A 27,902-nucleotide genomic window follows, 5' to 3' on the forward strand; every position below is an offset into this window, starting at 1 on the left:
CACCAGGAACAGTATTCAAGGAAATAGTGGAAGCCCAGACTTTTGGGAAGCTATTTAATGTGGGCAATAAGGAAAATTTGGCACAGAAATAGACTCCTTGTCCTACCCCAGAATTCTACATCCTGCCTTCGCTTCTGGAATTAGGCTCCCAAACATCTCCTTTCTAAAGGCAAGCAGGTTATTATTTCAAGGCATGGCTGGAAGGAGTCTGGTCCCTTGTATTCACTAAAGCAAAACAAAGCAGCCAGTCACAACCTGTAGATTGTCCAGCCAAGAAAATCCCAAGGATTTTTTCGTGAGATGAGCCCGAACTCCAGGATCCAGGTTCTCAGGGTAAACTTCTGTTTTTTGAAATGTTCCACTTTTCAGGAAATAGTTAAGTAGGGAAGGCGGAAGGAGTTAAAATAACTCTGTGGCCTACTGGTTTGGCTGTTGCCTGGGAAGTACTGTTATTTCATAAATAATCCAGCAATTCATGAATTAATTACTGGATAAAATAAATCAGTGTTCAGTGGTATAAGTAACAGAACCCAATTCTCTTCTCCTTTTACGTGCCTTCATCATTGTTCATTCTCACTCCTTCCTCTTTTTCTAGTGTACAGTCTTTCTGTCCCAGTAAAATTATCCCTGTAAAAATATGAGACTGTAAACATTGTAGTTCAGGAACTAAAATTCGTTACACTTTCTACAACTTTTGTGCATGTTCCAGCCTTTGGGCCACTGGACGGTTAAGATCTATGCTCCTGATCAAATTTTGTTCAATGAGATAAGCACAGCATGTGTTTTTTGCTTCCTCAGCATTGCCAATATTGTAGAAGCCACTTCAACAGTGGGTAAGTCTGAACTGCAAAGGCGAGTGTTATGTGTGCAGGAGCAAAAGGACTGTCCTTGCTCCAAAGCAAGTAAGTGTGGAAGAATACAACTGCCAAGCCTACACCTGAAAGAAATCATATGGGGAATTGGATTATAATGGATTCATCAACTAAGTCTGGGTTAGCAGGTACAGGGGCTTGTCTCCAGAGCATAACTCTTGTTGCTGAGGATCTGATATCCGTGCACACTCTTTTGTTGTTTTGGGTTTGATTTTTTTTTTTTTTTTTTTCAACCCCATTAGGAAAAGTGGGGAAATCTGGTCCACTAAACTAAATGCTCATTAGCAGTTAAAGCAATGTGCTGCTGGGGTGCATTTTTCAGCTTAGTTTGAAATGAGTCGTGTTCATGTGGTCTGAGACTGCTCTGAGATGTGAAACACAGCACGCACAGTAAGTGGAAATGATCAAGTGATTCACTTTGCAAGCACAGTCCTGGTCTGCAGTAAAATGCTATGTAGATGCATCCATCATCTCATTTCAGAAGGAGCTGGAACAGAGCACACTCAGCCCTTGTCAAAGGACAGAAGTGGTTGAAAGCAGTGGGATTGGAATGAGAAGCGACTCAAAATTTTGGAACAAATTCCAGTTTCCTTCATCATTGTCAGTACTAATGGAGATACAGCAGAGGAGGCAATGACAGGAAGGCTAGAGAAGAGGAGAGGTCTGCTCACAACTGATGCATTTGCAGTACTACCACTATCAGTCACCAGATGTAGGAGAAAGCCTGGCTTGGGAATCAGGGACGAAGTGTTTGATCACACCACGCAATACATCACTGAACTCCTGTGCTGGAAAGTGGTTCTGGGGGTTTACCTGACAAAATGAGCTTAACTCCACTTACAGACTGAGGTCAGAATCACTTATCAAATATTTTCTTTTTCATTTTCTTTTCTGGCTTGTCATTTAACTGATTTTGACAAAGATCCAGTCTTATCCTGAAGCAAACTGCAATCGCAAAGGGTTCAGAGATACAAAAGAGAGAGAGAGACTGAAACTAAAAGAAAGTGGGAAGAATTACTGTTATGGCTGAAATGTTGTCTTCTGAGGAACACAGGACATTAATCTTACTAGGCTGAGACCCATGCTGCTGCTTACCTACTCTGCCTTGCAGCAATTTTAATAGCCTGCTGGTTTAACCTGCTGAGAAGGTGTAATTAATAAAACTGGCTGGGAAAAAAAATACACAAGAAAATGTTAAACTCTTTTTGGTTTTTGGGGTTTTTTTTGTTGTTTTTTTTTGTTTTTTGTTAAATCAGACATCTTGTTCACTTTATGGAATCAAAATTTGAGGATCATTTCTGTCAAAATACCATCAAATAGAAAATTAATATTTCCTTCAGAAAGCTCAACTTTCTTATTTTCTGCCCTACAGTATCTCAGTAGAAGCAGAGCTTTAGTGACAGATAATGAGCAGTGGTTGTTGGACATACTATGTGAGGAGAACAAGATTATGTTTATTTACTCTATGTATTTATCAGGAATTGTGTGTAATATTTGCTGATGTAAACTCAACAGTTTATTCAACTGACAGTGAGTTTATACTCATTGTCCCCATTTCTGTCAGACAGATTGAAAGCAGCATTGCATGAGTCCATTTGCTTTGGTTGCATAATTTGCTGGTTTACATTTAATTATACAGAAATATTAATGGTGTTATGTCAACAGTTCTGATGTAGTGGAGATCTGAATGTTTCAGTGGGCCACATAAAGAATAAGTTATTAATTCATATGAGTAATGGGGAAAATTTGCCTTTAATAAGAGGCTTGACCCAAATTGTCTTGAACAGCTGTTTAAATTTCGGATGGGTATTTTTTCTTCATATTCAAGAACATTTAACAAAAATTTGAATTATCTGAATGAATTTAAAAGAGTATTCCTGCAACATTGCATTCCTTATGCGGCAAAACCTCTGGATTATTCACATAGTGAGTCAGACACGTCAAAATAAAAACCCATTGACACTTTGGCAGAGGAAGAAACAATCATGGCTCTTTATAACGCACATTTTTTCATCATAAAGATTAATGATTATGCACTGAAATAACACAAATACATTAGAGAAGCCTGTGGTGCATTAGAAATACTATTCTTTTAGGTTTCTGTCTGGATGAAAACAGAGTCTTTTGGGAAAACCAGACAAGTAACTGAGTTACGACATTTTTTATTTTTTTCCTGTAACTGCAGTTGAGGAAGTGCTATTTTATACAGGACTTCTTTGTTAAATTTCTATTTGAGTGGATTCATCTAAATCCCTTTCTAAGGAGCACATTATTCTTAACAAAACAGTATGCAGCAGTTACCTTTTTTTCTATTAGGCTACATCAGATGGATACAGCCCATATATTTATGTTTTCATATTTATCAATACCTTTATGAATCTTATTTGTGATAATTATTGGTTATGCAATTTTTTTACTAACAGCAGCCAGAATTCTAAATTAAGATTCCAGCCTCCTTTTGCAGGAGATTATACAGAGTGAAGAAGACAAGCATGAGTTGTTTGAATTGCTTATATTTAATATTGTGTATGTTTAAAGGAAGACCAAGCCAGGATCCAAACTGATGCATCTGTATTAGGAGTAGCTAAAACACCAAGATGTTGGTTCCTGGCATTTTCATCCAAATGTCCCTTTGAATTTTAAAGAAAAGAGGAAAGACAAGGAAAAAGCCACCAAAGGGAGGGAAGTGCAAACACTTTCATATAAAACAGGATAAGCAATGAGAAGGATGTGAAGCGAAATTTTTTCATTTTCTAGACACAATTGTGGAAGTGAAAATCCAGGGCAATAGAGAAAAAGCTATGGGTAGAATAAAGTGAAAATATAATGTATGTCTTGCTCTTATCCTTGGAGAAGGACACAAATCCCTTTTTTGCTTACGCTGAGGAGTGTCCTTAGCAGGAACCAGTCCCTGAAGGATGGGGGGAAAGGAAAGGCTGCAGAACGTGGAGGTGTGTTCATACAGAGGCGGCACCCACAGCCTTCCACTGCCAAGGCACAGCGCTCTGCTGGGCTTTCTAAATGCATCCTCTTTTCCCAAGGCTGTGCCAGCTAGCCCTTTGCTCTCATTCCCCAAACACTGGCATCAGAAGCAGACACAGTTAAGCTCATAATACACAGATCAGGGTTGTGGGCCATATTCCATCTGTGAAATAACATGTAAATTAAGCTGGTTGTGTAACGGTATTTCTTTGTCATATGCAGTGTACACAGAAGGGGAAATCACTATATATAAAGGGAAATCATTATTAAGTATATAGAATTGTGTGTGATGGGTTAAAATATTTTTCATTTTGCCTTAAAGATTACTTTGTGGCTCAGGAAAAAAGTATTAATGATAATTTTAAACATTTTGAAGGATTTACATTCTATTACAGGTAATAATCACATGCTTAAAGTACTTTTAGTAGCTCACCTTGTGTCATAAATTGCATATAACTTTTTGTTTTCTTCAACTGCATTCCTAAAAAGAGAGAAAAAGAGCATATTAGTTGCATGCTTTGTGTCCAACCCCAAAAAAACCCCCTCATTTATGGCTCTAAACATTTTCAGACCATCATTGTAGAATCTAGAAATGAGGAAAAACAATAACCGATAAATTGACTTGGTCAACCCCTCACATGACAAGATTGTAATAATCCTTTGAAAATTGCCTAAGTGGGTTTTTAATTATAGATCCATGACTCTGTTGCCAGGAAATGAAAAAAGAAAAAAATAGTAACTGCTTTTGTGAAAAACACAATGAAAACATATGTTTTTGATAGAGCTACGTGAATAATTTTCAGCAATGTTTTCAAATTGATCCAGATGAACATTATCCAATTCAGTGATTTCATTTTTTTTAATAAATAAAACAAAAAAAAAATATATTAAAGTCTAATGCACTGTATTCAATGTGAGTAAATAATTTAGCTCTGATATTTTGAATATTTTTAGGTATGATTAAACATTGAGGTTCATATGAAAAAGGGTATATTGAAAATTCAAAGCTGGTGTCTATATTTTTGAGCTTTTTCCATTGAAATCCATGCGACTTTGCAGACTGCATTTTGTATTCTTTAACTAGAAAAAAGAGGGTTTCTTCCTGAACTTTTTTTGTTTCTGAACATGTGGGGGAAAAAACTACTCTTCTGAAATAGTGCTAGTGATTTAAGGGAGAGCAAGAAATGTTGTCTGAAATGTGTTGGCTTTTCTGGAATCAGCAACAAAATATAAGTTTTAGCTAAGTAGTTTCTGAGAAGGCGTGATGAATCTAAGAGGCACTCCATAATAAGTATTGATTTGTATCTTACTATCTGATTTATGTCTCTGTGCATTACTTTACCTGTCTGCTTAGAGAAGTTAAAGAGAAGCAACTAAAAGCATGGGGTAAATGATCCTGAGTTTGGATGCATTAAGCTCCACTTACATGGGAAAGTTAGATGCTGGGTTTGGTCCCTGTTCCTGGAGTGGTTTTGCCTTTTACATTAAATATGCACTGGCTAAAGGATATTAAGAGCTGAGTTCTGTGAATGCTCAACCCTCTTGTGCATCGGGTGAGGAGATGTGGGGCCTCTCTCATGTCTTGGATCTCCCTGAAATAGCCAGCCATGTAAAACACAGCGGGCAGCGCTGGGCCCAACTTGGCTGCCAACATCTGGTCCATTTTGGGTGCCCTGAGGTAGCTGGGACACTGCATAGCGTTGCCAGTTACCACACAGGACCCACATGACACCCACACTCCACTGGAGAGTTAACTGGAGTTCCAGGGGGACACCTTGGAGAATTCCAATGGCTCGGAATGCTTGTGTATGGGAATCGGGCTGAAACTTTCAGGTCAGATTCCACCCAAGAGAAGGACCCCCAGCTTTCCATACAAAGGCTACATTAACTGAGTTGACTAGATCTCATTTGACATAATGGGAACACCCAGGTCTTGTGTAGACACCTACGCTTAATCCTCAGATTAATCCTACTGCAAATTTCACAATATTTCATGTTATTTTGATGGTTCTAGCATCAAGATTCATGAACCACATTGCTCTGGATTTAAAGATCAGAGTATTGTATGCCTGCCCACACCTGGGCATGCTCTGTTGGGGTTTGATTCTCAAGTACAATTTCATTTATTCTCCACACTTCTTAGCTCTCTGTTCCTCCGTGACCCCCATCGGGTAATTTCTTGAGCCCAGCAAAAGAAAGAGAAGGGGAGGAATAGCAGAGGAGCAGCATCTGAGGCCTGAACACTGCCCAAATATATCTCCTGATTATAGTTAGGGATCTCATCTTGATAGAATCCCATGGTCAGTGCTGAGACAGGAAGATGTCTGGGCTCTCATCTGAAGTGCACATTGCAACTTGCTGCGAGGGACTGGAACGTACACTGCATTTGCAGAGGCTGGATACAGAGGGTCAGGGAGAAAGCTCAGCAAGCTCAGCCTTCACCATCCTTGAGGACTGTGCTCCCAGAAACACCTGGGAGACAGACACAGCTCAACCTATAACCATAGCAACTGGCATGGGACTTACAGCAAATTAGCAATGGGTGGAAGAGGGCATCACTTCTAAATGACAATCTACAGTATAGATGGAATAAGTATCTGATTTCCATCTCATTACTTAAATAGATCCATACCCATGAGATAAAAAAAAAAAATAAAATAAAAAAATTGAATACAATAGAGTTTTCTTTAATTAATAGATTTGTGAAAATTTTCAGAACTGGGCAAAACATCACGTGTGGCCACTCTGTGTTTATAACTTTTGACATCCATCATCAAAAATGCCAATGGCAGGATAAAATAAACTTAGCTTTCGTATTGGTAGAGAGATGATAATAGCAACCAGAGATCAGAAAAACCATCAGGCAAACATAACAGGAAAGAATCAAATTTAATCTTTTAAGTGTTGAAGTTTCACAATCAGCTTTTATTCGGACCAATAATGCACTCCATTTTTTTTTTCTTCTCTTGCAAAAAAACTTAGACACATCTTAATGTTGAAATTCTCTTATTCAGCAGAGTGGTAAAATCATGTGGTCTCTGCAGTGAAAAATGCCTTCTTGTGAATGAGGAGTAAATGGAGTTCAGGAGTCTCCTCATGTGGCTCTGTCTGCCTGGCACCAATAGGAGACATACTTCTGAAAGTATCACAAAAGTAATTCCCCCGTCACAAAAGCAGCACATTAAAAGTACTTGTATTAAAAACACTTTGTTGTATATGAATATCACTATATAATTGATTATTCCCATTAAAATGCTTTGCCTCCTTATCACAACTTTAATAAAAGAACAAAACTGCTTTGAATATTATGCATGCACTTGCCTAGAGCCACTATTAAGCAGAGAGGCTCTGTGTGCAGCCAGGCAGTAGTTGATGGTAAATCAAATGGAGGGCATATGGTTTCAGTAGGGCTGCTGGTGGAGTTTTTGTTGCTAGAAAGAGATAACGTTTTGCATTTAGGGTTATTAAAGTAACAGAAATAGTAGTTTATCTTTTCCTTTTTTTTTTCCTCTCCAGCTCTCTTGAAGGCCCACTCAATATAATACAGAAAAACATGCTAGGAAAAGCCCATGCTGGAATGTTAGGACTTCCCTGAACTGCAAACTTAGAACGTGGTGTGTTTTTATAAAGACCATGCAATTTCTGGATGACACCATGAGTCAGAATGCCTCTGGTTGGGATTCCTCCTTGCTGATGTAAGCATCAGAGATTTAATGTGTAAGTCTGAGCTAGTTACCATGGTCTACTTTAATAATCAGTGAGGACAGCAAAAGCAAGTCCATAGACTAAAAGAAATTCCAGAGGCTGAAATAGACTAAAATAGTATAAATGAATCACCCTCCAGAAGTACCTAATAAGTATGAACAAATAGCCCATAGATAGCAAGACATCTAACTTTTGGGTAGGTAGTATTGCCTAAGATATATCCCATTCATGTGATTTAATGGGAATGAAGGCAAGATCTGTTTCAGTACATTGAGCATATTGCCCTACAAAAGTTTATTAGACCAAGACGTCTTTAGGTTGGAGTTCCATGAAGAATATATCTGCTAATGTTAAGTGGGCAACAAACAAACAGAAAAGCTGCTAAGTTAATACTTTATTTCTGGAATTATTGGAATCTTTTATCCAAATGTAAGTAGAATTTTAAACAAGGATCATCCTTTTTGTATTAAGGCTGCAATACAAGGCAGTGGTGGTGGATGCGAGGCTGGACATGACCCAGCAGTGTGCACGTGGAGCCCAGAAAGCCAATTGTATCCTGGGCTGCATCAAAAGCAGCATGGCCAGCAGGGTGAGGTGAGACCCCACATGGAGTGGTGCATCCTCCCCTGGGGTCCCCAGAACAGGAAGGAGATGGACCTGTTGGAGCAAATCCAGGGGAGGGGCACCAAGATGATTAGAGGGGTGGGGCACTTCTCCTATGAGGAAAGGCTGAGACAATTGGGTTTGTTCAGTCCAGACAAAGGAAAGCTTTGGGATGACCTAATTGCAACCTTCCAGTACATAAAGAGAACGTATAAGAAGATGGAGAGGGACTTTTTACAAGAGGATGCAGTTACCTGACACAGATAAATAGATTCTAACTAAAAGGGAATTCATCTAGATTAGATATTAGGAAAAAAATTCAAACTATGACAGAGGTGAGGTACTAGAACAGGTTGTCAAGGGAAGTTGTGGATGCTCCATCCCTGGAAGTCTTCAGGGCCAGACTGGATGGGGCTCTGAACAACCTGATCTAGTGGAAGGTGTCCCCACACATGGCAGGGGGATTGGAACTAAATCATCTTTAGCCCTTCCAACCCAAACAATTCTATACTTCAGTGCTAATGAATCACAGGACGCTTAACAAGTACTCTTGACGTTATGGATCTAACAAAATGATTCAGCGTGAAAATATAGATACAAAGGGTTATTTTATAGCTTGTAAGACAATGCTAACAGTAAGGGAGATATTTTAGCTTCAGAATTGAAAGCATCTGAACATGGAAGGCCACCACTGAATAAAAAATACTTGCTTTTTCTACTTTGGGAAGAATTCTCAGAGTACATCTCACACAAGCTACTTACAAACAGGAAGAAAAACAAATGTGATGCTAAACTCCCTTTCCACTGGTTCAGGGAATGCACACCTCATTATGTTTGAGCCTTATTCACTTTGAAATGAAGAAAATAAAGTTGTTGGTTGACCCAGCATGCACAACAGAGGCCGAGTGAAGCCCGTTCGACATGGCTTTGGTGCAGTAACCATTGGTGGCAACAGCAAAGCTGTAAATCTCACTCCCTAGAACAGCGGATTCTGGGCTTCTGCCTCAAGACTGTTCAACCCACTTTGGAAACTCTCCTTCCAGAAACTTCAGAAGCAGTGAAGCACTTGCATCAACAAGTCAATAAAATTCACTTTTCCTAGGAGGTTCAACCCTTGCTAACCATGTTAGGTATTCAAGGGCATCACTGTCACATAGCGTGATAGGCACTAACTAATTATTTTTAGTACCTAGAAGCCTATCAGGAAAAGTAAGAAAGTACAGACTGAAATGTCAAATGCAAAAATGGGAAACTGTGTTTAAAGCTCCCAGGATATTGTAGACACAGTTATTGAATTACCATTGTAGATCTGCTGAAACCTCAGTAAGCAGCAGACGATGGAAGTTTTTGCTATAAATATGAGATTCACATAGCTATCTCTTATTTTTTTAAAATATAAATTAAGTGGATGCAAGCCAAGTTTTCATAAATAATGCTGAAAATGTTTATGTATGAGCAGCTTAAACTATGTAGCTCTAGCTGAAATAAATGTTTCAGTGAACATGATTTTAAACATGATTTATTCAAATGTTATGTTAAGTAAGCATTCAATATGCTTTTATGTAATACTGATGCCCAAGTTACATGTAATTATGATGACATTATAGCATCCTTGATCTTTCATAACCTCTCTAGAAATTCATTTTTCCCAGCATCAAGCTCCACAAATAGTATGGAAGTGACAATGTCACATAGTATAAACAGTTACTAGAACAATACTCTTCAGAGCCACTTGTATGAGGGCTAGCCAGTCTTGACTCCTTTTGACATCAGCCAGACATGGGAGGTTTGGTACTGCTCAGAAACATGCCAATGAATTAGCAAGTCTACAAACCTGTTTGTTGGCATTTCAGAGCAAGATAAGAAGGAAGAAGCGAGACTATGTCAAGTTGTGGACTCCTGTTTGCTCACATTTAATCACTGATATTCTTGAATTTGTCTATTCTAGTTCAAATTCTGTAGTTTGTAGAGCATTATTTTAGCCCACAGAGCTTATTTTCTCTTTTCTTTTTAATGCATCCTATTTCCAAATATAAAAATAATAGCCATAGGGAAAGCCATGAAAATACATACAAGACCAGTTCATAAATTTTCCATTATCCTTACACTAAAGATCTCAGTGTCACTGCAAGTAGTTTAGTGAAGGTCCCAGCTGCAGAGGTCAAAAAGGTAAACAAGTGCTAAGAACAATGCAGGAATTAATAGAACAAAAGAGTATCAGTACAGTATTGTAGAAATCTGTGTTCTACCCACACCCTCAAAGCTTCGTGCTGTTCTCTTCCATCTCAAAGTGCTTGAGAGCTCAAATAAACGTGCAGGAAAGAGCTACAGGGATGATATGGAATGGAATTGGTAGGAATAAAAATATTTAGGCTGAGACACTTAAGTCTGGAAGGCAGTTGAGGGAAGAGAGAGATGATGGATGTATATGAATTCATAAGCTGCCAAAATGATTATTTGCTATCACGTGTATTATAAAAAACAGAGAAGCACTCAGATGATCAGGCGGTCAGTTTAAAGCAAACAATATGAAGTCCTTTATCACACAATGCATAATTAAATTGTAGGGCTCACTGCCAGAGGAAGCCGTGGAGGTCAAAGATATAAATGGGCTCAAGAATCCATTAGACAAATGCATGAGAAGAAGTTCCATCAATAGATATTAAGATCAATGATGTGAATGCACCCTCTGCCTGAGGAAGTCCATAAACCTCAGACTGCTTGAAAATGAAAGTTTATACCTGGGAAAGAATTGGGCTTTATCTGTCCTGTTTTGTATGCCTTTCCCAAGGTACTACTACTGCCCATTGTCAGGTGACAGCAAACTGACACAACGTTGGCTTGATTCAGTCTGGGAATGATTATCTTCAATGAAATCAGGAATGTGTGTTTCTGCTTTACCGTGAGCCGGCAGTTAAATACCTTTCACACCTTAAAATGTCTGTTGTTTTCATTACTACACTACCCACTGGTCCAAATAAACCACTGATTTTACTTTTCTTACTTCAAAAATTCATTCAGTTGCACATTTTTGCTTTCTATACTTGTTCCTCTGAAGCACTTGCATGCATCCCAAGGTGATAAAAAGTTTGCCAGTGTCTTTCTAACCCTCCTGAGGTATTAGAGGGCTGTTGTAAAACATGCATTTACTCAGAAAGAAAAAAATTCAGATGCAGCTAGTGCTCATAAAAAAAACTTTAGGAATAAACCACTTTACATGTCACAGACCAGAATATATGTTCAATAAGCATATCTGTATTATAAAAGATGTGATGTATATTGAATTTTAAGGTATATTGGGGCTCATGTCAATTTTGTTGGCAGAAGCAATTATGATTTTAAACCAAGCTTACTCTCTCAAGCTCTTTATTTCTTTATAGGTGTTTGGTTTTGGTTTTGGTTTTTGTTTTCAGAATGAAAGATAATAGTCTTGTAAAAAATAAAAATTAATTCATTAAAGAATAGCTGATGCTACCCTTGAAAGCCTCATGACTGTGAAGAGCAGCTCCCCACAGAGGGATTGAGTTTTCCATGCAAATTACCTGGATTCAGAAGAGAGCACTGAGTCCTCATTCAGGCATCCTAGTGGACACTGTGCATGTTTTTCAACAACTCGTGTTACAAAATGAAGAGGTCACCTTGGCCCAACATCATGACAGTTTTGACTGAAAGCAGGTGTTGCTAACATGCTCTGTGCTGAACTCAGAGCTGTTGTGCAACAGCCATGCCAATGAGCACATCAATTTGACAGGCCCCATTAGACACTCCTCAGGTACATTTACTGCAAAAAATTAAGGTGCCCTTGGTCTCTAAAGAAATTTCTGTGGCTCGTTCCTTGGATTTTTAGGCATTCACAGAAAACAAAAAAATACTTTATTTTGTTTGTTTGTTTGGTTGGTTTGTTGTTGTTGTTGTAGTTTTGGTGTCTTTTTGGATTTTTTTAATAATACTATGGAAAAAACCCCTGAACTAAGAGAAGGAATTTCCATTGAAGACTCAAGCATTTCAGTCATTTGAAAAAATGTCATGAGGAAGAAAAATTTCTTGATCCATTCTAAAACATGTTAAACGTATGCAGTTATACACAAATACTTAAAATGGGTTATGAATCCCCTGACACACACTTTTACAGATAAAACTAGTCTCCAGCTATGCATGGCAGAGCAATTTTAAGATGATGAAACCACATATGATCAGATGAAATAATCGCCTGGATATGTACATGGTAATATTTTCTCATAGGTTGCTACTGCTTTGCAAGTACAGATCAAAATAATTATTCTAAGTGATCTTTAGCCCTTTTGGTTGTTTAGATAGGAGGTCTTTATAAATTCAAAGGCTGTCAACCCACAGTGTGTCAGGAAACTTGAATTTAAGAGCCCAGCCCTAACATTTACATTACTCTGTTATGTTTCAGGGCTGGTTGTAGATGTTAAGAATATTGCCTTTGGGACATCTAAGTGCATTATATCACAGCCTCAAGCTATGAGTACTTTCTTTTATCTGCTCTTCTTTAATCATCAGAAGTTTTGATTCAAAAGAGAAACAAGATGATAAAGGAGCCTATGCATCTTTGCATTTTCCCTACTCCACATCAAGTGTGAGGGTGAGAGAGCTGTAAAGTGTAGTTAAATAGTCATGCCAGTCTATGAAAGATTGGAAATGTTCTATGAATTGGAAAACATGGAAATGTTCTTTGCTTTAAAAATGAATCAGAAGAACTAACACCATTTTTCTCATACAGGATTTTGAGATGTGAATATGAACATTACATGTCCTGAATATACTGGGACATCCCCCTATCTGTTGCAGTAGTGCTAGAAATTATATTTTCTTTAAATGCAAAATAAACATCCAGTGACATTAGAATGCTCTCAGATCTCCTCTTGACCTTGGTAAATTAAAAAAAAAAAAACAAACAAAAACCCAACAGCTTTTAAAGGATGATTTTTTTTAATATATCTTTAATAAAATGATGTTTCAAAATTCCCTCTATCTTTATTGAAAGACACAGTGAAGTAATGAAGCCTGAAAAAACACTTATGAAATACAGAGCACACTTTTCAACACCTCAGTTTATCAAGAGTTTTATAAGCAGTTTTGGATATGCCTGAAATACTTTTCTATTCCCCGTAAGCAACAATAAAAAAAATTCATATTCATACCCCTTTATTCATATTCATACAGTGTTTAGTCATCCACTAGAATCTCTAAATTGCCTGGCTTTGTTCATCAGCAGCTTTATAAATTGTACCATGCATGCAAGCTGGTTAAAAGGCCCTAATATAATTTTCAACTATATTTGGTATTTTTCTCTCAAAGTTCTCAAATGCTGTGTGTACATGTATATATATATTAAACATTGTAAAACTGGGACATCTGAAACCTCAGAGAAGAGAGCAGTTATTAATCTCCATTTAAAAATCCCACTTGAGGAATATGGGGCAAACACTACAGAATTAAATCATTTATCAATGTCAAGCTGTGAGTCCTGGTTATAAGGTTTCCCTGGCAGATAGGGAAGAGAATATTAGCCTCCTAATCCCCAATACTTTGTTGTAACTTCTAGGAAACATAAGTTATATTTTCCCATATCAAAAACAAGTCTACATTTAACAGTGCTTTAGACAAAATAAATCAATTAGACATCCATTTTACAGTACTTCAGACATCCTAATACCCTTAAGTTGGCATGCAGAACTCTTATATAAATATAGATTTATTATATATGATTAAACATCAATTAACATTTAACTCTAAGCTGCAGATTGCTAGAACCTGAGAGTTATGGAAGAGTTGACTTTCCCTGGAATGCTGGGTACCATGGTATGCAATTTTGGCCCTTCAGCCAATGGAATTTTAATTCCTTGATCACCAGAAAGTTTCTCATTGCTTCCAGACTAGCAGCCTGGATTATTTTCTTAATTTTTTTTTTTTTTTTTTTTTAAATCTTCCTAGACATCTTGAAATTTTGGCATGTGGACCTCAGGCAGAGTGGGGACTCTGGGGCACCCAGAGCAGAGTGGGACCATAGCAGGAGGGAAAGAGAGGCTGGACCCTCTCACAGCCTTCCCAGGCCTTCTTTGCTGCTCAGCACAAGGGAACTGCTCTCTCTCTCTCAGTGGTTGTGTAAACACTTGTCCTCTTCTTACTCATTTTCTGTAAGGGAATCACTGAATAGGGTGCTTTGGCAGTTCCAGTGTTCCATCCTTATGTGCTTACAACTGTACAGAGATTTGCCATTTCACTGGATGCATTCAGCAGAAGTTTTAGGTCTTAACAGAGTCTCTCAGTAGAAGTATCTATAATGAAAATAAGCCATAGTTCGCTGAACTTCAGGCCAAATTTCCTTTTTGTTATAGAAATCAATGTCATCTTATGCTTTAAAAATTTTCATGCTTTGTCTTCAATGCATACAATCTAATAATAACTTGCAGAAAGTTTAAGACCTCATTCTTTAAAACAGTAGCAAATTGAATAAAACATGTACTTTGTCAGCTTTTATTCCTGCCTTAATATGATCACTTCAGTATTAAATGAAATTGCTACAAGTCCACTGTAATTAATACTAGACTGAAAAAGGAAATGATGGAGCTGACAGCTTCTATGTTTCAATGTGGTACATTCCAGCATATTTTTCAGTTCCCCTTCTGGAAAGATGAATCTAGCTCTTGTAACAGAAATAATTCTTTTCTTGTTCTAGTAATTTCTTTTATATCCGTTTTCATTGACACTTATGCACACAATCCACTTTGAAAAATAAGTAAAAAAGTATTTTTCTAATACATAGAAAAAGAAAACACTTTTCTAAGTAACAGCTCACTATTTTTGTGCTAAACTAAGGGGATTTTATGAAATGATGGGCCAGATTGTGCCTCACAGGAACATGCTTACTCTGGAGGTTGTGGCAAGCTGCACAGCCCACCGGGAGCTCTGGGGCTCCGTTGGACATGGCAGACGTGCCAGATGCTGCACCTTTCTCAGGCATGCACCACATCCTTTCCTAGGGGTTTGCTCAGTGTGCAAAGTGGCTAGGTTTTATTTTGCTACCTTGAAGGATGGTTGATAGCCTAGAAATGGGAGTGCACTGCACGATACAGTCCTCAGTAACATGCACAAGTGCCTTAGAAGAGTGTGGGAGCAGACACACAGGTGTGCCTGTGTCCCCACACACACACACACACCTCACATGCTGTAGTCACCCTCCTTGTCCCAAGGGCTGGCTAGCATTATGCCAAACATTCCCTTAGGAAATATCTCTTGTGGATACTTATGAATGAATAAAAAATGCTGGAAATCCCCATCAGGAATTGCTTGAGCACTCTGGCCATTTCTGTATAGGAAGCCAGAATGAGCAAACATATGGAACTGGTATATCCCAAATTAAATAAAATGTGGTGCAAATCTCTCACATGTGCATCTCAGAGAGATAGAAAGAGCTAAAGTACTTCTGTAAATCCAAACTTCAGGAAAGACAACATGGAGGAGACTGCATGGTGACATAGCATGTGTTCAGGAGTCATTTTGCTAATAAATTCTATGGATTGACAAATTGACTTTGTTTTTAATTTGGAAAGACCCCTACCATGCTGTGGTACTGGATAGCAGCCTCTAGCAACCACCATAAATAACTTGGTTAGCCTGAACTGTGAGGAACTCCAATAATCTTTGGATTTGTACCATCTGATACAGCAGTAATTTTCCTTAGAATATTCTGATAATTTTGGATAATTTTCTTTGGAATTTGATAAGAGGAAAGCTTTATAACATGGACAGCATGGGATATTATGGGATATAATATTTATATTATTTCATATATTCATCAGCAGAAGTCAGAAGATTTTACCAAAATCTATACTTATGTGTAGATGTGCATAGTTCTACACTCAAGTTTTTGTCCTCTCCTCCTATTCAGCTCTGCTAGCTAGCTATGTCCTGTTACTATTAAGGAACATATGTTCTGCTGCTATTAAAGAGCATTTAGTTCATGACAAATGACATTTTAACTAGAAGGGTCTTAAACAGGGAGTAGATAATTCAATTTCCAGCTAAGAAAAAGAATAATAAATAAATAATGTTGAAGCCATCTTTTTGTTTCTCACTAATGGGAGGGTAATCATCAATCTTTTAGCCACTGGGGAAATACATATAAGGAAAAATTGGGAGGATGATAACAATTAAAAATAAGATTGAAATGAAATTACCCACATTAGTAAAGTTACTAATACCATGGAGTGCCTACATGCAATAGAGAGAATGACAGGGAAAGATGTCATTATTGATGTCGGCATCTGAAGGCCTAGCAGCAATGTCTGCTTTCTTGTTTGTTTGTTTAAAGATAGGAAATCTTCTGAATGATTCAGGCTATTTATATAATATGGGGCATTGCTCAGGTTTTCATGCTGTCACCTGGGCCTGGCCTTCCAAACACACCCAATTCTCTCCGTGCATCTCAGTGGAAACAGTTACAGCATTTCCACACTTAATTCCTGTCTTTTAAATGTAAGCCTGTGTGCAGTCATAACTGGGTTAAACAAGCCACAATTGCATAGTTGGTGCTGGCCAGCACAGATTCTGTTAAGTTAACAATAATAAGTTTCTTATTATAGCCTTGCTTGTGGTGCTGCTGGCAGCTCTGCGTTACAGCCGGTGCTGAGGTACTGGTAGATGGTACATTCTTTCCTCACTCAGGTTTTTCCCTGGTGTCACTCTGACCTTTTCAAAGTACATTCTGTGATATGAAAGATGACAGTGATCTCTCCTTTCCCTTAATCTCTTTCCCTGACACCAAGAAACAGACATCAGTGTTTCAATTTAGTTTTGATTACAAGCATCAGGGTGCTATTCCAAGAAGATGAGAGTTTTATGTTTGACTCCAAGTACAGCTAGGTTACAATCATTTTCTAGCACAGAATTTGTATTTAGTACAGTCCCTGTTGAAGTTCTGCTTGTTGCAATTGTGTTCATCTCATACTTTTCAATAGTAGCATTATCTCAGTGGCCACAGTTTTCATGGGCAATCATGGTAGGAGAGTTTTTCCAATCAGCTTATCAACAGCTAAAGAAAAAGGACATTTCTGGCTTCTCTTTGATGAGGGAATCCACATGAAAATTCACATTCAAATAATCCACATTCCATTTACTTCACCATGTTTTCTAATATTTAGGTGCCTCTGAAGGTGTAGACATATCAACAGCAAACAGATAGAAAAGGATACCAAATGAAATTTAGGCCATCAGATTCTGCCAGACAACAATGCAGAGGGTGATGTACTTTAGGCAAAGTTTTACTGAGCAGCAAAGCTGCCATGCTCAAAACACGCTGAAGATTTCTTCACTGAAATCTTTTCTACAGTCACCCTTTTTATATGCAAACTATTTTTAAAATGTTTTCAATGTGAGACATTAGATGTTTAATTCATAAGTGACTAGAGGTAAAAGCCATCCCCAACAATAGTTCTGTGCCTATTGTTTGTACCCTGCTCATAGCTGGTAGCGCCCTTTGTTAAGTGAAAAATAAAAACCTAAAGGACAAAGTGTTGCAAATATGTTTCTACTGAGTTAATCACTGCTATAACTTTGCATGTGTGTTCAGTTGCCAAAAATTCACATGCCTAGAGTGAATTATGTGTGTAGATCATAAGATAAGGGCCAATAAAGAAACATTTATGGAAATAATTTGCTCCAAACTATTTGCATGTTGTAAGTAGCAAGAAAAAAACTTAATTTAAGATATAAATTTAAATATCCTTTGAGGGCATAGGATACATTGTTTTATATGCAATATATTCTTGTTATTTCAAATAGATCTTAAATATCACAAATAATAACATCAAGTAAATGTCTAGAATTGTGTAGAGCTAGATTACAACAAAACATGCTTCTTTATTAGATACACCGAGGGGCTGTAAGTATTATGCAGTGGATGATTTCCTGTTATCTCAAGACTACTGCAAATACCACGATTCTAATTTGATATGTCCTAATTTTAAATATAGCACCACCAAATGGGGTGCAGATCAGACTAACAAATCTATGCATACTCTGTCTTGGCAGAACATAGATTTTCTTCTGTATAGAAAAGTAAGCCTGACTCAAAACTATACTCTAAAACACCCATTGGGGGACTGCTGCACTAACACCTCATATACACAAGTCAAAAATAGAGGATTCTAGAATTTCAGAATGGCTGTGGTTGAAAAATACCTCTGGAAATTGTCTAGTCCAAGCCCCCTGCTAAAGCAGGTCCACCTAGTTCATGTTGCACAATACAGGCAGGTTTTGAATGTTTCCACAGAGGGAGACTCTACAGCCTGGGAAATCTGTTTGATTGCTCTGTCATCCTCAAAGTAAAGACTTTTTTCTCATACTGAGAGCGAACTTCCTGTGTTTCCATTTGGGCCTGATGCCCCTTATCATGTTGCTGGGCACCACTGACAAGTGTCTGGACCCATCCTCTTGGCACCCAGCCTTAAGATATTTGTATGCATCAATAATATACCCTTTCATATTTCTGCAGACTAAACAGTCCCAGATCCCTAACCCTTTCATCACAAGAGAGATCATCTATTCCCTAATCATCTTCATAGCCCTCCACTGGACTGTCTGAAGGAACTCCTTATATTTCTAGAGTGGGGAAGTCCAGAACCGGACATGGCAGTCCCAGGGCTTCCTCACTAGGACTGAATAGATGGGGAGGATCACCTCTCTTGACTTGCAGGCCTCTTTGGTGTCTTCCTCATTGCACCTGAGGACACCATTGACCTTCTTGGCCCCAAGGACACACTTCTAGCTCATGGACAGCTTGTTGTCCACTGGGTTCTTCTCTCTAAAGCTGCCTTCCAGCAGGTCAGTCCCCAGCCTGTGCTGCAGATTAGGGCTGTTCTTCCCAAGGTATGGGACCCTGCATTTGCCTTTCCTGGACTTCATTAGGTTCATCTCCAGGCTGTCTAAGTTTCACTGGCTGGCAGCAGAGCCTTCTGGTGTGTCAGCCATTCCTCCCCATCTTGTATCATCAGCAAACTGGCTGAGGGCACACTCCATCCCTTCATCCAGGTCACTGATGAGTAAGCTGAATGAGAATGGTCCCAGTGCTGACCCCTGGGGAACACTGCTTGCTGCAGGTCTACAAACAGACTCTGTGCCACTGGTCACAACCATCTGAGCTCTGTCTCTCGTGCACTTCTTGATCTGTGTGCTCATCTCACTGTGTGTTCTTTCTCACTGTGCGCTCATCTAGCCCACACTTGCTGAGCTCACCTCTGAGGATCCTATGAGGGACAGTGCCAAAAACCTTGCTGAAGACAGGGAAGACAACAGGCACTTCTTCCCCCTCATCCACCCAGCCAGAATGATAATATGGATTTCTGAACAATACAATTGTAAAGGGACATTTGGCAGCTTGTTTTGTGGGTTGCACGTGCTTCTAACAGATGTGATAGCAAAGGTCTAATAGGCAGTTAAACTGCAGGATAAACATGCTCAGACTACTCTAACAAAATCTGAAGTGTTATCATTCCACTGTGTGCAGTGGCCTTCATTTTATTTTTTTGCTATTTTCAACAGCAAAAATTTATTTGTTAAGAGAGGAGCCCTATAGGGGAATTTCATTTGTATTCAAAGACAAAGACACTGTATTGTGCAGGTCACTTACCTTGAAACTATCTGAGAACTCAGAAAAATGCAAGACAAGAATAGGATTATAGAGGTGTGATCAAAAAAGCCATTAAAAAAATAACACGTCAGATTAGTTTTTCCTGTTTTTCAGACAGAAATAATTGCACATGAAGAATGATACATGTGCACAGTCACAATGTTATTTTTTAAGTAAAGCATCCATTCTGTCTTACGGCAGGGGGCAGGTTACCACCCCTAAATATGTACCTGCACAGAAGACAATTGTCTCAGAAGAACATGATGATATCTGCCAAAATCAAGAGCTTTAAAGTTGAGGAACACTAGAACCTAAATGAAAGATGAAATCCTGACTGTACTTTCCTGTAAATCAGTATTAAGATTTTCTTGAAATCTATCTTTACCTCCCTTTTTTCCCCCCAAGGAACGTTTATCATTCATTACACAGGATAAGTAGGTACTGATTACACAGTACCTACTGAATAAACAGCTACTTAGAAAAGTAATCTTCACCAGCCAGTTAGCAGTGCCTTATTTACTGCACACCCAAAGCCTGCTGTAAATACAGAATTATTCATTTTTTCACAGTATTTTCTGGGCCACTCATCACTGTAGTATTTGCATGCCTCAAGAACACAGATGAATTTATCGCTGCCGAAAGATAGGAAACCATTATTATTATTCCCATTTTACAGCTGAAGAGATAGGGACTTGCCTGGAGCTACACAGTGAATTAGTGGCAGAGTAAGGATTAAAATTCATGGCTTGCAACCCTGTGCACTTTACTGGAGATTGCACTATCTTGCAGTCTGAAGTGCTGAGAAACCACAGCTCTCACCAGCTTTGTCTACCATTTCAAGTGCTCTATAAGCCTTGGGCAGCCCAAGCTGGTCGTCCATAAAATAGGACATACAGTTAAAGGTCAGCTGCCAAAATTTTGGAGTTATCTTCACATTGAGACTAATGCTTCAGTCCAGTGCTTAAAAAGGGCTCACCCATGCCTAGGTGAATGCCTTAGCTACTAGGCTGCTGATGGTTTCAGGGTGGGAAATTTTCTTTTCCGTGATGAAGATGCTGGAACTCAAAAAGCTAAATGATAAAAGCACCATAATCTGATTTAAAAAAAATGGCATTTCGTGATGAAACACAGGTAAGAGTGCAAAACTAACTGGCAGGCTCTCCTGCTCTTAGCGAAGGTAGAATTAATTTCTTCTCAATAGCTGTTGCCGTGCTGTGTTTTGTATTTGGAATGAGAATGGCATTTCCTTGTCTCAGGCTCTGCCAGTGAGGAGGTAGACAAAACAAATGGGAAGGAAGCATAGCTGGGAGAGGGCCCAAACTGAACAAAGGGATACTCCACACCACAGAATGTCATGCCTGTCATATAAATGAGGGGAATTACCCTGAAGGGGGGTTGACCTGGGCTTGGGAAGGGGACTTAAATCATGACAGGCCTTTTTGACACCCAATGTGAGACAAAAAGGGCTAAAATAGGGACAGATCCAGCCAGAGCCTGTTAAAAGAAACATGACAAAACTCTAATTTCTCTTTTCTTGGATTCTTCACCTGAAACTCATTCCCTCCTGCTGCCCTCCTCCTGTCTGACATACCCAGGATGCTGCCCCACCACTCTATACAAAAAGCATCTGATTAACATTTGATGGCTCTTGTTTTGTTCTTTTTAGTGAACTGGGAAAACACCAGTAGATCAAACTGCAATCATTCTAGTGGCCATGATTTATTTAAGTCACTATTTTCTCTTTGAAGCTACTCTTTTGATCCTCTTCTGTGCAACTGAGATGCTGTGCTCATTGACCATTCCCACTTTTGGGCTGCTAAAATTAACATGGGTGTTAGCTCCTTGCATCCACAAGTGATCTGTTGAGACAAACAGGTAAAGTTTCTTGCTTTGACCACTTGACCAGCAGTCTGTCATCCATTCAAAGTATATAGCCCTAAACTAATCCACTAGTTTTCAGCTGCTTAAGGTGAAAGGCAATGTGGTAAATCAAATTTATCTTACTTCAAGCAGTCTTCTTTCTCAAAAATATGCAGTCAACAGAGTTGTTGTGGACTTTAAAGAAGGACCAGACACAATAGATATGCAGCCCTGTCCCTCCCATTCATATGCCTGGCTCCTTCCTTCAAAAAGCACAAGATGTCAAGAAAAACACAGTGCACCTAGGAGTGAAACTGAATCTGCTACATTCCTAAATATGTTGAATACTCAATCACCTCTGTAAAATTGGAACAGTCTAAGAGGAGAGAACAAGGAAAACCCATAAAAAATTCCCAGTGCCCAAAAAGAAAATGACTGCCCACAGCAAAGAGTGCTTTTGCTTTAATTTCGCTTTCTCACAGCTCAAGTCAACATCCAAAGCAAGGGTTATATGATGGCTCCTCACAGCTGTTCTTAACTTCTTCTGCAATTATAGCCTCCTCTTCCATCCCACTGATGTTTTCATAAATATTAAAACCAGAATGATTATGAACTCTGCTGTTTTAATCTACTTTCTTTCCATTGACTTATACAAATTGGCAAATTTGAGGCTCCACTGCAGTTGTTTGGTGAGCAAGCCACCTGCATTTTTCATTGAATAAATTTGTTATAAGATGAAAAAAAAAAAAAGCCTCTATTTAATATTTGTGCCAAATCTCATTCTTCAGACTCAAACAAACTCTCATTGACTGAGTCATAATTACTGGGTCACACTCCAGGCATAACCTCAGTTGATGTATGGGCATAGTTCTGCTGCCCTTCACTTGGCCAATTAATACAGCATGAAGATCTGGCTTATTGACTGATATATGCTACTATTTTTATCTTTCTGAATTCTACTGCACTGAGACTGACAAAATATTTTCCTACAAAGCTGCAGGATTGGCATCACCTACATTGGTGTGGTATATTTTAATGGTTGCTATACTTCATTTATATTTAACCTCCTGTAAATATTTGAAATCATCAATATATTTTCCAAAACAAGGCACTGTCAGGTAATTTCCTTTTTTTTTTTTTTTTTAACCAGCTCTGTTCAATTTCAATAAAAGTTAATTCTCGATAAAACAACTTAAAAACTCATTTTTCTTGAAATTTTATTAATGATATTGCTTGAGTCTATACAACAGAAGTCACATTTAATGGGATTCGGAACTGCTGAGAACATTTATTCCCACCTAACCTTTGCCAATAAATTCAGACTGAAAATCAGTATATTGCAAATCCTAAAATAAATGTAAGTAGTATCTACAGCTTTCCAAATGGTATGCATTAATGTATTTTCCTATAGCAGCTAATTATTGTAATGAATCACAAACAGGGTGACCTGAAAGCTTATGTGAAATTTAACAGAAGTGGATACTAATATTTGTTGGCATCTTTGACAGTTACCTTTATTGATCAGAAACAGAAATAATGAGTTCTGTCAGTACGCCCAGCACACATATAAACAACACAGAGAAATGCAGTAAAAAAGGAAACTACAGCAGCCAAAAACAGACCTGGGTTTATCACAACAACTTAAAACATCCAGTCTTGTCTTGGTATTTACATAGCCAAAACCCAGCTGACAGTTGATATGTACATACATGTACCAATAGACATAAATATGTAGATCTTATAACCCAAATATGAGAGAGAAATACATGTGTATGTATGCACAATAGAATTCACTGATTTACTATGAATGTCAAATAGATTTTTATTCCTCTTGGCTGTATTTAACCAATTTCTAAACTTCAAATACTCTGTTCTTAACATCAGTAAGTACATTTTTACTACAGTCCTACATTGTCCATTAATACACTCACCTTCCATCCATTATGAATATTTGAATTCATGCTTAATAAAGAATTTATCAACATTGATCTGTTCCTCTTAGTTCAATGAATTTCTGTGTTGTTCCTTCTAAGATTTGTTCTCTCCTTCCTCTTATGAAGGAATTACATGTAGAGTAGCATATGCATAAAGCCTTGAATATCGATGCAGAGCTCGCATGCTCCAGTTTAATCCTGCTTAAGATTTCTTCAGGAATCATATGTATGAAGCTGAATTGTTGTGGTTATTCTCCACAAAGTACTTTCTTAATTAGATGGGGTTTTGCTCCTCTGTATCCTTAAAGGCACGCTCTATCCTCACAAGGAGTGCACCATGAAGCATCTTACAGTAAATCTGCACTCAAATCACCAGGCTGTGGCCTTAAAGATTATGTACAGTGCTACCCTAATGACCCATTATTTTTCAGACACAAATATAACTGCTACTCTACCTACCGAAAATAATAACCAGTAAATTTAATAATTTGGAAAAAAATTAACTACAGGTATTTCACATACGATAGGGTCATAAAGTTCTGGTTCAGAGGTTTTCTGAGTTGATGCTCACTTGTGTGTAAAAATCTTGTGTCCACAAACTTATCTCTGCTAAAAGCACAGTGCCAACAAGAGAAGCAGCCAGGGGAAGATTCAAAGTGGGATAACAGCAGGCCCTTGTTTATGGGATATAACACCCATGGAAGAGGTGACTTGCCACAGGTCAAGGATACCCAGAAAAAAAGAGTCTGTATTCTTACAACACAAGAGGAAAACAAAACAGAAAGTCAGAGTTTACAGTACTACAGAAATTTGTGGACTATGTGATGCAGGAGGGATTTTTGTTAGGTAGCTCCTCTGCCTCCCAAATCTAAGACCATGAACCAGGATGTGTTGTAAATCCCTTTGGCTTTCATTATTTGTGTTTCAAGGGCAGTCTTTGGTAGGCTGCTGGAACATGGAGCAGATTTCACATCTGAACCTAGTAAGGATATGAATAAAAGCACAATTCTTCCATGGGAAAAATATTTGTAAGAAGGTTTGACCCTTCACTCTGAGTTTTCATTGCTATTCACTGGTGTGGAGGAAGTTCTCTCTTTTCCAAGGCAGAGGTGAAAAAGCCTATCTCAGTGGCAAGCTGAACTGATATAAACAAATGGTCAAAACCTGCCTGTGTGCAACATTTCCCTGCAAAAGCAAAGGGCGGTATCAGGGCTGATGAAACCCACCACCAGCTGTGTTAACCTTTAGGGAGGAGAGAATGGGTAAGGGACAAGGGAGTTGTAAAGAGTCAAACACCTAAATGGGTTTGGAGAAAAAAGTGGAACATTTATATGGCTGCAGAAAGACAGGGATGTCACTTTAAGTAACAATCTTTGCTTTAATACTCTAATCCAAGGGTTAGAGCATTAAAACCTTAAAATGAGTTGAAAAATGTTGGAAATGATGTCCACTCCTTTGGGAGTGGGGTGTATCTCTAGGAAACATTTTGCTTGTCTAATGGGGGCAAAGTCTCTAATACATTTCTTGACAGATACTTTTGAGAAATAAGGCTGCCAGCACCCAGGGTTCTAGTCTTGGAGTAAGGACCTCTGTAAGGTGTCTACAGTGGTTTTCAGAAACAGTGAATCTTAGGACATTCTATAAATCCATGACAACAGTATTTGGGCACACCCTGAACATTTGCTCAGTTGTTAGTCTAATATGTGGAAATGGACTGAAGGTTGCCCATAGCAGAGAGGATGAACTGCCAAAGAGAAAATGCAGACTTGCATTTATTTCTAAACTGAATCCATGCAGAAAGCACACTGCTCAGGATTAGATTCAGATGAACCACTGAACCTGCATATCTGGGAATCACAACAAATAGCACAAAGAAGCATCAGTGTTGCTTGCTAGAGGTATTCTTACAACCAGCTGGGATTTTGCTGGAGCACTGCATGTGGGCATCTGCCTCTCTCTCCCAGAGGCACCACCAATGTCTTCTGTGCTGCACAAAAAGGGATCAACTCTACCCCTGAGCAATCCTTCTCAGTGTTACCCTGCCCCTGGCCACATTTCACAAAATTCAGACAAGTAGTTCCCTATTGCCACTGGGATTCAGAGAATAAACCACCGAAACACCAGGTCCTAAAAGCAGCTCTGTCTGCAGCATGGCCCAGCAGACAAGTGAAATGCAGCAAATTGGTCATGTTTTATAGTGTCCATGGAATTACAGGAGAGAAAAAAAGGCTATCAATATCCCTCCTTACCATTCAGAAATACACCAAATATTTCGAAGTCTGTCAGACTCTAATACCTCTCACATCAGCAAGGCTGTTTGCATCATTTCACTACCAGACACAGTTGTGAAATGGTTTGGATAGGCAGGATGACACAGTTGGACTTTCAGAGGATGGCACAGTTTTCATACTTTACAGGATCACAGGATGGCTGAGGCTGGAGGGTGCCTCTGGAGATTACTGAGACCCAACTCCTGTTCAAACAGGATCAGTTACAGTGGGTTTCCCAGGACCATTTACCTTCAGGTTTTTTCTCCACTGACAGAGACTTCACAACTTCTCTGGGCAACCTGTTCCTATGTTTGAGCACCCCCAAAGTGAAAACATGTCTTCTTGTATTCAGATGGAATGTCATGTCTTTTAATTTGTGACTGCTGTACCTTTTCCTGTCACAGAATCCTTTCGGTTTGGAAAGAGCTCCAAGATCATCAAGTCCAGCCTTTGACTGATCACCACCTTTTCAACTAAAGCATGGCATTTCAACTAAATGCCACATCCAGTTGTTTCTTGAACACCTCCAGGGATAGTGACTCCACCACTTCCCTGAGAAGCTCATTCCGATACTTAATAACTTTTTCTGTGAAGAAATTCTTCCTGATGTCCAACCTGAACATTTCCTGGTGCAGCTTGAACAAATTTCCTCTCATACTTTAGTTGGTTGCTTGGGAGAAAAGGCTGAGCCCTGGCTACAACCTCCTTTCAGGTAGCTGTAGAGGGCAATAAGGTCTCCCTTCAGCCTCCTTTTCTCCAGGCTAAGCAACCACAGCTCCCTCCTCACAGGACTTACTGTCAGTCAGTACTAAGCAAAGTCTGTCTCCCTCTGCTTCAGGCCCCTGCCCTCAGGTGTTTATACCCATGGATAAGTACCACTCTTAGCCTTTTCTTCTCCTGTCTGGACAATCCCAGCTCTCTCTGCCTCACCTTCATAGGACAGACAGTCCTTCTTGGTCCTTTGCTCGACTTTTTCCACCACGTGCATGCCTCTTGCATACTGGTGAACTCTGTGTGTGTCTCACCCAGGCTCAATAGAGTCCTGACTCCAGTCTTTACAGACACTAGTAAATAAGGGAGTGAAAACAAACCTTTCACCCTTTGCTCAAATCCAGTCTCTGCACTGAGAGTAGCTGAGTCTGTAGTAGCTGATGGTTAGGGGTTCCTTCAATGACTGATGAATTCAGACTGCTCTCTATTGGAAAAGGATTTGTATCACTAGAGTCACTGTTCCAAGCTCTGCCTTTTATGGAATCTTAGCTAAGAGGCCAAAGGCAAAAGATTTCAAGAGAACAGGCAGTCCTCGCTACCTAGATGATTGAATTGAATTGTTTTGGTAGAGGAGAATGCCTCTGAAGAGCCTACTCGCACCAATTCCCACAGCATGTCACACCTCCACACAACTTCACGAGTTCTCTGTAACTCTCCTGCGAAGGAATGACTCGATCAGTTACAGAGGTACCTCTGGCTACTGGCAAAACAGGCCATTTTCTAACAGAGAGAGGTAGGTGTGTGTTTCCCAGTAAGCTCCCAAGCATGTGCCATGGTAAAATCACAACCCAATTTGCCTGCACTATCGTTTCAGTCCCAGATGATCGACCTCAAATGCATTCATCCCTGCAAATAAGCAGCATTACTTAGCGAAACAGGGAGGAGAACTGTCAGAGGGACCGTGCAAACTTCACCCAAATTTCAAAGAAAATCACTGTATAGAATGGTCATGTTAGTATTTTTCTACACATCAGCACAGAGAACAATCAACCAAACAAAACATTCCCTGACCCTAACAGAAAACATTTGATTCACATACTAAATTCCAGGTATCCTTTAAAACGTGACAAGGAAGCTGAGGATGCAAGCAGGGTGTGAACCACTGGGGAGTGCCTGAAGAAACACACGGCGGAAGACGCGCGGTACCGCTGCCCTCATAGCGGCAGCCTGGCGATAACTGCGAGCACAGTCCGGAGCTCCGGCCCGCCGGGCTGTGCAGTCGGAGCAGCCCGGCTGTTTGCGTGGAGCTGTG

The 27,902-nt window shown here is 39.1% G+C and overlaps 1 long non-coding RNA gene across 1 annotated transcript; it reads left to right on the top strand.

Annotated features, from left to right (window-relative positions):
• Positions 1 to 1,170: 1,170 nt before the first annotated feature.
• On the top strand, positions 1,171 to 4,643 carry LOC147654058 (uncharacterized). The gene is made up of 2 exons (XR_015284393.1): positions 1,171 to 1,262; positions 1,354 to 4,643. It is a non-coding gene; the product is annotated as an uncharacterized LOC147654058 (long non-coding RNA).
• The last annotated feature ends 23,259 nt before the right edge of the window (positions 4,644 to 27,902 follow it).

Source organism: Cyanistes caeruleus, chromosome 3 (assembly GCF_971803275.1).
Source record: "Cyanistes caeruleus chromosome 3, bCyaCae1.hap1.1, whole genome shotgun sequence".
NCBI lineage: Eukaryota > Metazoa > Chordata > Aves > Passeriformes > Paridae > Cyanistes > Cyanistes caeruleus.